This window comes from Ips typographus, linkage group LG3 (genome assembly GCF_016097725.1).
Source record: "Ips typographus isolate SLU linkage group LG3, UJ_Ityp_2.0, whole genome shotgun sequence".
NCBI classification, from domain to species: domain Eukaryota; kingdom Metazoa; phylum Arthropoda; class Insecta; order Coleoptera; family Curculionidae; genus Ips; species Ips typographus.
The window spans coordinates 5,990,788-6,002,312 of record NC_138424.1 but is presented as its reverse complement, the minus strand read 5'-3'; the positions used below and the strand labels follow the sequence as shown (position 1 = coordinate 6,002,312).

General features: G+C 33.6%; 1 long non-coding RNA gene across 1 annotated transcript in view; it reads right to left on the bottom strand.

Annotated features, from left to right (window-relative positions):
• Positions 1-4,494: 4,494 nt before the first annotated feature.
• Positions 4,495-11,525, bottom strand: part of LOC145726289 (uncharacterized) — a 39,941-nt gene continuing 32,910 nt past the window's right edge. The window contains exon 3 of the long non-coding RNA XR_014177557.1: positions 4,495-4,905. This is a non-coding gene — a long non-coding RNA (uncharacterized LOC145726289). The remainder of the gene's footprint in view (positions 4,906-11,525) is intronic.

The following is an 11,525-nucleotide window of genomic DNA, read 5'->3' as shown; positions in this document are numbered from 1 at the left end:
ATTCATCATTTTACTCGAGAATTGTAATTCGTGTTTAGTTGTGAGGAATAACTTGCCAATACGGATAATCATTCATTTCTAGTGAAAGTAACCAAAAACTGTATAAGCATCATCATATTTGGTAGCAAAGCAGATGAATTGGTTTGTTCTCATATAACATGTTAGATTCAAGTGACTAAAATTAATGGTAAATTTGATCATTGAAAGTGGTTACATCATAGTATGAGCGACCACTTTAATCAAAATTTGCTGAATTGATGTGTCTTCTCTTTTTGTTAAAAATTATAAAAATATTTTTTATTTTTCTGATTTGTACAGGGTGCTGCATTTTCGATGGTTTTACGGGGTACAGAGAAAACGGTAATAGATAGAAAAAAAGTAGCATACGTGTTCTGATCTCTTTTTCTGAGCTGAGATGACTGGCGAAAAATGGGCGGCGCAAACTTTTTTTGTTTCAAAGATACGGGGGGCTTTTGAAAATTGGTCATTTTGGAACCCTCTCTGTATTTCATTTGTTATTAAAGTTATCAAAAAAGGAAAAACGGTTTACGGTAGAAGTTTTGACGTAGAATCCAATGGCGTAGTCAGTTTTTTTCTATTACGTTTAATTTCTGACATAATTCTGATGATTTTTACTTTTTCAACGGTGTATTAAAACATATGTTTGTAAACGTTAATCTTGGTAATTAGAAAAAAAGCGTTTCCTTAATAAAAAAGTGCTAAATAATATGTATAAAAATGCCCACAGTCGAAGCAAAATTTGGCTATGTTCATATTAACATGTTACATGTCGTTTATAAACAGTTTTTTCAACTTTTACCTTAAAAATAGTAGAAAATAGAAATGGCCACTTTTCTTATTAAAGTGACGGTAGAACTGTTTGTAACTTATATTTTTAATAAGATTTATTAAAAATATTTAATTTTCTGATGTGTTTATTTTATTTCCGATTTTGTTTGGTATTTTAGATATTGGCCTTTTTTAGCTTAGCAAAGGTCTTTTTTTAAAATAACAGGATTAACCTCTACAAACTTAAATGTTGTAATACACCGTTGAAAAGGTAAAAATCAACAGAATTAAATGACGTAAAAATATATAGGATGTTCCATTAAAAAAAATGTAACTTAATGTCATATGTCAGAAACTAAACGGAATAGAAAAAACTGACTACGCCATTGGATTCTACATTAAAACTACTACCGGAAACCGTTCTTCCTTTTTTGATAACTTTAAGAGCAACTGAAATACAGAAGAGGTTCAAAAATGACCAATTTTCGAAAATCCCCCGTATCTTTGAAACAAAAGAAGTTTGCGCCGCCCACTTTTCGCCAGTCATCTCAGCTCAGAAAAAGAGATCAGAACACGTATGCTACTTTTTTTCTATCTATTACCGTTTTCTCTGTACCCCGTAAAACCATCGAAAATGCAGCACCCTGTACACTAAATAACAATGTCAGTCCTACACAGGATTTAAAATACAATTTAGTTTAAATAATATTGAAACAGACAAAACTCCCAGATAAACGTAACCGCCATTTGTCCTGATTTAAACTTTACTAGGAATATGGTATTATAATTTTAGTCATCCATTTCTATAGCTGAAACTCTTTTGACTATTCAATAGTACAAATGAAATTAAATTATGACAATATTTTAATTTATTATTAGGCAGTAATTAAAATTTTTCAGATTTGGGTTTTGTGAAATTCTAAGAGAGACAAAATTTCATTTTGCCAAGCTAAAACAATGGTAATGTTCTACTAATTCAATTCGAAGAACAATGAGAAAATTCGTTATTCATCGTTTTTTCTTAAGTACATAGAAGCTGGAATGGGAAAGTATTAATAAATTTAAATACTTAAAAAAGAAAATGCTTTTTAATTATTAGACCGGTTAGAATGTATCTAACACATACAATATTTCTTATACAAATTCGACAGTTTATTCATTCATTGACTTAAACAAGCCAAGCTCACATGACCAAAAAACGATTTTTCTGTTAAAGTTGCGAAATTTGAGCTGAATTTGGTTACAAGTTGGTCACGTGACCTGGACCAAATCGTGGCACTGGAAAGAACGAAAACTATGGAAAAGGATCACATGACATTAAGGATTTTCGTTTCGACTAAATAAACTATTAACCTCGAATTTTAAACTGAACATGCAAAACTCGGTGTGAGAACAAATAATTTTACTTGGACTACAATGGAGTTGGTCATGTGACTTTGACAAGAAGGGCTAGTGTTTGGTTTATTGTCGCAAAGTTTGTTTTTTTTCTAGATAATCCATTAGTATACAGGGTGTCCCACATTTGAGCAGCAAACCAAACTTATAATATCTTAAATGGGATGACCCATGTTTTATTTGATTTTTGGAAGCTACGTCAAATTCTCTCTACATCAAGTAGGCGATGTAAAATGTCTGTATCGATACTCAACTGTTTTTGCTCTAGCAGCCTTGATTGGCTGCTCCTCAGGAAATTCCTAATTTGAGCAAAATTTTCCTGCACTTTTCCAGAAAATTGTGAATAATTCGCTTATTTGAACCATCCTGTATATACGAGCCATATAAGAAAAGCTAATGAATGGTGCTCTCACGTGACGTTGAGCAAACAGGGCAAAGTTTCCCGGTTCGGCCGCTAAATGGCGTCAAATTTGATCTTGGTTTTTTGTAGTTTTTGAGAAATATTTCAGGAACTTTTCAAGTTAGAGGTCTGAAATTTAGTACCACAAACGCAGCTCTAGGGGATGCAACTTTTACCTTCTATGCGATTTTTTGGTACCAGGCACCGGTTGTTGTTACCTTGAAAAATTAAAAACAAAAATTGTCAAACCTTTGAATTTATTTAGAAAAAAAACACTGCCTAAATTCCATCAGGTTAATGATACAAAAATGACACATACAACCGTGACAGTTAGGGAAAAATGGATGTCAAGATGATACAAGGTGTCTCAAATAAGCGGCTGAGTACAGGGTGTCTCAACAAAGTGAAAAACAGGAATATTCTCAAAAACTGTGTTAAAAGCAAAATTGTCAAAAAACTTGAATTTGACGCCCTCTAGCGGTCAAACTATCACACCAATGACCTTTTTTGGATACACCGTTGAAAAGCCTTTGGCCTGGACTATATTTTACATTCAGTGACATTTTTGTCGTAACTATTAAAATAATTGAGTAATTTTAGGTTAAAGTAAAAGTGGTTAAATCACTTTAAAGGTTTGTGAAGCTTGACTTTGCCCTCTAGCGGCCAAACGGTGCCACCGATTATTTTAAATGAGCATATTTTTGGAAAGCTTACGGTCTGAGTTATTTTTAAATTTCAATCACTTTTGGTCGTCAACTGTCAAATAAGCTAGTTAAGGATAATTTTTGGAAAAGGTGCACAAAAATTTCGCTCAAATTAGGAATTTAATTTAATAATAAAATGAAAAATACCCACAACATTACGTAAAATCCATAAATGCAAGAAAAAATGGGGGTTCTCATTTGAAAATCTCAACACGAAGGTCATATCTCAATTTTGGGACACCCTGTACATAAAATTTTTTTCTAAAAAAATGCGCCTTTAAGAATAATAACATACGTGTCATGGATATTTACTAAAAACGACTCTTCAAGCACAAAATCTCCATTCAATTAATCATATTTCTGAAATTTGGAAAGATATCAAAAAACTCGATAAAAAGAAAGTTGTAGGAAATTTTATCCTCTACAACACTGCTTTAGTGCACTTTTTCCCAAGTAAGTAATGCCTGAGGGAGATATTTGTTAAAAACAACCCTTCAAGCCCAAAACTTGCATTCAACCAATCATATTTCTGATATTTGGACAGATATCATATCGTTCCGTGAATTTTAATCGAATTTATTCCATACTTTATGGACAAAAACAATTGTTCAATTGAACTAAACAGATACAACAGCAACTGATCTACGGTTTGTAGTCCTGCTACTTAGTTCACGTGATGTTTGCTTTGAAATGTCGACTATGTGAACCATGCATGAACAGTCCTTTTGGACTGAGCAAGCAATGAAATTTCACGGGTCAGAGACTCCCAGACTGTTAACATTGTTGTTTTTGGAAGCCGCGACCGATTTATCTTCGATAAATATCAACAATGTTGATAGAAACGCCACAACATCGATCTTTGCATATCGCTTCCAGCCTCCCCATTGACACTTACGTAAATTCGTCTTTGTAACACGACGCCCATATTGAAACTTATGGGAGTGTGAATAATTGCATTGTGCTGTTTATTGTTCGGGTCGGGTTGGCGGCAATGCACTTTCATTCACGTTTCGATGGCCCAAGATGAAAACTAATATTGGAGTCAATTCCGTTGGGTGCGAAACGAAAATTGCCTGATGGCGCTTTTCGTTCCTGCGGCGAATTAATTTCGAGAGCAAATGCCACTTTTAGCTTTATTCCGTTAACGATTTTTGTCGAGTATCAATACTCGAATGAAAAACAATCAATCAGCCTTTTCTTCTTTTGGGATTATTTGAAGACACATGGCCACAAAGTGGTCGTACAAGCACTATGAAGAAACAACTTAAAATTGTCTGGAAAATTATGAAAAAGAAACTCATACACATTTCTGAGTAAAAGAGATTGACAAATCTCTAAAATAGAGATTGAGCTTATCACGTGATGTTTCTTTAATAAAACCCAGCCATGATCATGTGCTAAACTATGCTTGTCAAATTAAATTTTTGTAGAAAATACTACAGTAGCAGCAAAATATACTTATTTTGGATATTAACGTTTCTAAAAATTGTATGTAGGTTGAAAAATAATTACGTATTTTAATACAAACTGTTAATTGAATTTACTTACCCAAATAAGCAACAGATGTTTTGCTTCTTAGAAGTTCTTTATCTAGATCGGACGTTCTTAGACGGTGCCCTGTAATTGAAAGAAAGTTGTGGGTGCAGACTCAAATTGCAACATAAACCAATACGAAGGTAGTCGCTTATTTGCCTTTTAATAATAAACGCCTTATGACGTATTTGGTCATATGTAATCACGGTAATAATACGTTAAGTGAATATTACTCCTAATAAAACAAATCGGTTCTTACAAGATTAAACACGCCGAGCCGCTTACACTTAAGTATAAAAATCGGTTGCACAATATTGACACTCCTTTTGTGCATCGCGTGTTGGTTAATTGATTGCCTTACGGAATTTATGTACTAAAACTGCACTGATCTACAAGACATTTCGGTATGAGAACAAGTTTTGTACAGATGTGAATTTATACAGATTACCACGAAACTACATATGATTGATTGATGACTTCGGAACCCCAATAGATAAATGGTTATCGATAACCACCTTTCAGGTTCACAAAATATTTGGATATGCAACTAGGACAAAATTATAACGGACGTGGATTTTTTGTATGGAAGGATATTGCGTTAACTGTTTTTATTACTTCCCTTCTCAGGCGTGTTGCCCAACACTTCCCAAGCTTTGAAATGCCACACATACATTAGCAAAATTTCGTAATAATACTGTAAAATAGTAATTACTCATAATGGTAAAAAAACAAGACGTTACCTCCTAGTAAAATCAGTCGTAAATCTATCGAATCATTCAGTTTTCCCGATCGTTCCGTTTCGGTAAAAATGAACAAAACGCGCGGGACCGACATCGAATTAAATTTATAGCCAGACCGGAAGTACTTTATTTTAAATCGGATTTGTCTATTATGGGCTTTTTATTGGGCGGATAGAAAGACATTACACCCGTTTTTCGATTTGTTCGAGGTTTAACCGTCATTATGCTTGAATGAAAGCGGATTAGTTCATTTAAATCGAGGTTTTCCAATGGGTCATAATCGAACGATAGTCGGAATGACAAAAACGCGAATGATTAAATAATGGAAAGAAATAATGTTAAAATTGATCAAAATCCAATAAGGTGACTTAATACAATTTGAAAACTGTTCCTATGTTATGATATTGCAGAAAGTTGGTAATTTGTGATTGGTCAAGAAAAAATCACAAACTACACACTGTGCTGAAATTTACGCAAATATGGCACATGCAATCATAGCATAAATATTTAGTTAGATTAAGTTAGGTTAGGCAATACAGCTTGATTTTAGTGAGTTTGGTTTAGTTTGTTCAAGTTCGTTATTCTTGTTTTAAAATAACAATTTTCTTCTTTAAGTTTGAGCTTAACTTTAGTATTTACATTTATTCAGTGTTGTTACCTAAGTATCCTAGTGCACCAATACCAATAGAATAGCTCTAGACCAAAAACAGTAAAGATGAGGTTTAATTTGAATTTAATATGGATGGCTTGACTTGCCCAGTTTTTTCCAAAAAACTTGCAAATGGGATTTAATCAGGTTTTAAACAATATTTCAACACTTTTGACTGTTTTATCCAGTTTCGTTACCCCCCACACAGTTTTCCATAAAACTTGTTTGTTTACCAGTATTCAAATGCTATATTTACATTACTCTGTATAATGAACAGCGTTTTTTAATTCCAGTCTAATATTAATTACTAATACTAATACTCTCAACATGGTCAGTTTTTCTCTTTCAGAATAATTTTTGTCACAAACTTGTCCTAATTTAAACTTGGAACTTTACCAGACAAAGCAAAATAAAAGAGAGACCGACTAGATAAAATCAAGCTGACTCTGTAAGTCCCTAAAAATAATATAAAACTGCCTGAGAACTCTTGGAGATGACACAAAGCTTTCCCATGGCCCTATCGCGATTAGAGGCCAAGACAGAACGAACGTTCGGCAGTATTTTTTTTAACGAATACGTATCATAATTCAGGGCACGTTCTCGTTTATTTTTTTATTATTATTAGTAAACACATTTTTTTTTATTTCACGGTTATGGTCTTACAGAAGCTGATTACAACAGAATCAGATCTGGCTGCTGCTTTGATCTTACCGAACCCGACAACTAGCGCCGTATAATTAATTAATAGCTCACGATTATCTGCTATTCAGTAGTTGTCGGCAACAGGGCAATATAACATGCTATGTTAAATACCATCAATCTTTTTGTTTTCGAGCCTGTTTAGTTTATAACCGCCTGTTGTCAGATTTTACTCGATTATCGTTATGTTTAACAGCGTTTTTAACTTATACACTCATAGGACGACAAAGTGTTCAATTAAAAGCGAACTAGAAATATGAGCAGCATTGAAAGCAGCAAGCTGAAAGCTGCTTTTTTTTACCAATCTCAAACTACCCACTGTCTAAATTGACGCAAATATTGCACATGTAAACTTAGAATTACTGAGGTAATTTACAAAAGTCAGCAGTCAAAATGACAGCAATTTTCCTCTTGTGTCTGTCATTCCGGGGACTCTAAATATAGTCTGTTAAAGTTTTTTCGTCTTTTGCACAATGTTGCCAGGTCTACCGTTAAAACGGTATATTTCCCTTCTCCTGTTTTTGTATAGAATCTACCGTTTTTAATTATGTTATCGCCATTATGTTGGTTGTGAAACTTTTTATATACTTTTTCAATTTATTGAATAGGAAATTTAATAAGAATTCTAAAAATGCGCTTAAAACAGTCATTTTCTTACTCCAAATTATTCTCTAAAACCACGTGATGTCTGTCACTATTGTTACAATTGTCAAAATTGTACTAGAATTTGCAAGAATTACATTTTAACACAGTTTTCGAAGCAAGACGATTTTCTGAGATTTAACAGTTATTTTGACAATTGTCACTTCATAGTGTAGCTAAATAGTCTTCTGAAATCACGTTACAACTGTCACTAACGTTAAAACTGTCAAATCATGCTCAAAAGTTGCAAAAATCGGGATTTAGACACGTTTTATTACAGTATTTGATATAAAAAGTGTTTTTGAAAATTATTTTGCCAATTTTCACGTGACCGTCTAGTTAAATAGTGTTCTACAATCACGTGACAACTGTCACTCACAAAACTGTCAAACTATGCTCTAAAGTTGCAAAAATCAGGATTTAGAAACGTTTTCTTGCAGTATTTGACATAAAACGTGTGTTTCTGAGAATTATGACAGTTACTTTAACAATTGTCAGTTCATAGTCTAGCTAAATAGTCTTCTTAAATCACGTTACAACAATTATGACAGTTATTTTGACAATTATCACGTGACGTCTAGCTAAATAGTGTTCTACAATCACGTGACAACTGTCACTAACGTCAAAACTGTTAAACCATGCTCAAAAGTTGCAAAAATCAGGGTTTAGAAACGTTTTCTTAAAACGTGTTTCTGAGATTTATGACAGTTATTTTGACAATTGTCACGTAATAGTCTAGCTAAATAGTCTTCTGAAACCACGTGACATCTGTCACTAACGTCAGAGCTGTCAAACCATGCTCAAAAGTTGCAAAAATCAGGATTTAGACACGTTTTCTTGGAGTATTCGATATAAAGAGTGTTTTTGAGATCATGATTTTTGACAATGGTCACGTGACTGTCGTGAATCAATGATTAAAATGTTTGACAACTATTAAAAGACACCCTGTATAATAATGTAAAATTAATGAATTTGTTTTGATCTACCGTTATCTACCGTTTTTTGACTGATTATTCTACCGCCATTAAATATTTTGACTTGGCAACACTGCTTTTGCATCCTGTCATTCTACAAACTGTATCTCAAATGTGTTTTTAAGAAATATTTTAAAGCAAAATTAACCTAATTTTAGGCCCATAGACCAACAAGAACCGTAAACGATGAGAACAAAGAGCCCCGTTCGAACTTGGTTGACCTAGTGACTTCTACTCGTCAGACCAATTGTATCGACCATCTCGATCTCGGTAACAATTGTCAGTTGTTATTCTAACTGTACCGTTTTTCCTTTGTTACCAAAATTCGAACAAAAAACACTATTTTGCTATTGAGGTTATTTCTTGCAGATGGCGCTTTCGTGTTTACGCGTTTTCGCACTCTGTCCCTTGGATTGTTCTATGGTATATGGTTTTCAGCTACAAATAAATGTACACTTAAAATCCTAAATTATATGTCGACCTTATTTTGTTTTAATTTTAGAGTACTAAATGTTAATTTTCTAATTTACTGTCTATATCACATATTAAAATGTAACGAAAATAAAACCAGAACAAGAGAAGACTTTTACGATCAGCTCAGTTGCCATATAATTTTCAAGAAAAAGTTATTTTTAAAGACCGTTTAATGACTAATGATTGTTGTCCAGTCATTCGTCAGTGTCACAGTGTTTAGTAGCGCATTGTTGCCAAATTTTAGAATAACTAAAATACAGAACACTAGACATAGAAAACATTAACCGTCATTATTACGTAATTAATGACCCACCCAAATCTTTAAAAAGATTTCTTATCCCTCGTTAAGCAGACCAAAAGTCACGTGACGCTACATTCTATATAATTAACCCAGTCACGTGACAACTGTCAATTTTTTTGCATCGTGAAAAAACTACAACTAATGAGGTTGATGACGTTGTGTGCACGGTGAGGAACTGTGTTCTTTGTACAACCTAAATTAGATCATTCTCGTGGACCACCAATCCCGAAAGTTATTGGTTACAATTTATAGTTCTTAATATACAGCCTTTAAATAATTGATTTGTAATTATTGTACACATTGATATGATTCAAACCAAAGCAAATGGCAGTTACGTCCTCACCTGAGTTTCTAGTTTTAGGGCATCAATGTTTAAATTAATTATGCAACCAGGCATACAGGACTGGTTTGATGTCCTTGTGAACAAGTTTATGTACTACTGTAATGCAACGAAATAACATTATTTTCTGGTCTAGCCTAGAAAGTAGGCCTGCTTTCGTTCTTTATAACAACTTATTGCATACAGGGTGTCTCTAAAAGGACTGTACAACATGCTATGACATATTCCTACCATCAAAATAAGCCGATTTAAAGCAACTTATCAGTACAAAATTCTTCCGTTTTCGTGATACTGGGTGGCAAAGTTAAAAAATTAAAACAGATTTTTTTTTTAAATTGTTGTACATTTGTAGCGGTTCTTAGCAGGAGTACCTTTTTTGCTTTAAAATATTTAGAACATCATTTTCTTAAAAAATAAATAAGAAAAGTACACCGAGAAAAAAGTTACAGACCTTTTAGAGACACCTTGAATTTTGACATAATAGTTAGGTTAGGACAGTTCAAGCGCTTCAAGAAAACCGATGACTTATTTACGAAGGACAACTCCCCTTTTATACTGCATTTTGCCACTAAAACAATCAACTACAACACAGAAAAAAGGCTTTGTGATTAATATTCTCACTTAAATTACACGTAATAATTATTTTTGTAATCAGAAAGCTTTAAAAATGAGCAAACAAGCCGCGATCCTAACCTAATTTTGTTATATTACCCAATTAAACAGCTAATGATGACTGATTTTTCAGTTCCTTCTTTATAACTTCTGCAGTTTTCGAGATATTTACCATGTCGTAGATTAATTACCTTCTCATGTTACGTAAACTTGTCGTAATGCAATCCGGTAACAAACCCAAGCTGATACAAAACGAGCAGTACATGAAATCAAAACTAATATGATTGCATATCGCTTCTATACGAACGACAGGCCTTTTGAACATGGACCGTTTTACACTCGGAAGGCAAACAGAAAGGGCAAATTAACTGGTGGAAGTTTGTGTGTGTCAAAAGGGCCCCCGATACGGAACTTCTTGTTATTATCCTATAACCGGGCTCCGGACGGAAAGATGAAATTAGAATCTTGTCAGGGATGAAATTTCCAAAGGGAAACTATACAAGCGACAGGCTTCAGACTTGCGAATTTGATTTAGTGCATATTATTACTACTTGAGTTTGTTCGTCTTAGTTTGATAAAACTGTGAGTCCTACAATGTAAAAAAATTGTAAAATAATAATAAATCTCGTCACAAATCCTGGGTTTTGTCAGCGAAACCCGCAAACATCTGTTCATTCTCAACCACCTATCTGACCTAAAAGATTTATAATGAAACTGGAGCTCTCGCAAATAACAGAGGATATTTTTAATTTTGAAACATTCCAATATTAATGGAACATCAGAAAATAAATTTGTTATTGTGACAAGTCGTGTTAAAAATGAAGGAAACCCTTCTAAAAGGTGGTAGCGTAGTGAAAATATGTCTTTTTAATGCTCAAGCATGTCTGCAGGACAATTCCTGCTAATCTCTTCTTTCAACTCGAACCGAGAAGGATTAGAAAGGAAGAGATAAATAAATGCGAAGAGATTAGGAGACAAAACGGGAATGGATTAATTTTATGCGGCAGTAAAGCTTTGCTGCAGTCAGCAACTCGGAAAAATGGAAACATGAATATTAATACGGTACGCTTGGTTATTTTTGCGTTTTCGTTTCGGTTCGCGTTCATTGTTGCACACTTTCTTGTAAACTTCCTACACGGAAACTTCATAAATAAATAAATAAACAACAAACTTCACCGATGGCGAAACACGAACGTTCTTAAAAAGGATCCCGAGCTGCGACATGCTCCCTCGGGATATCCGGATTACTCGATGTCAGAAGCTGATGTAGGAT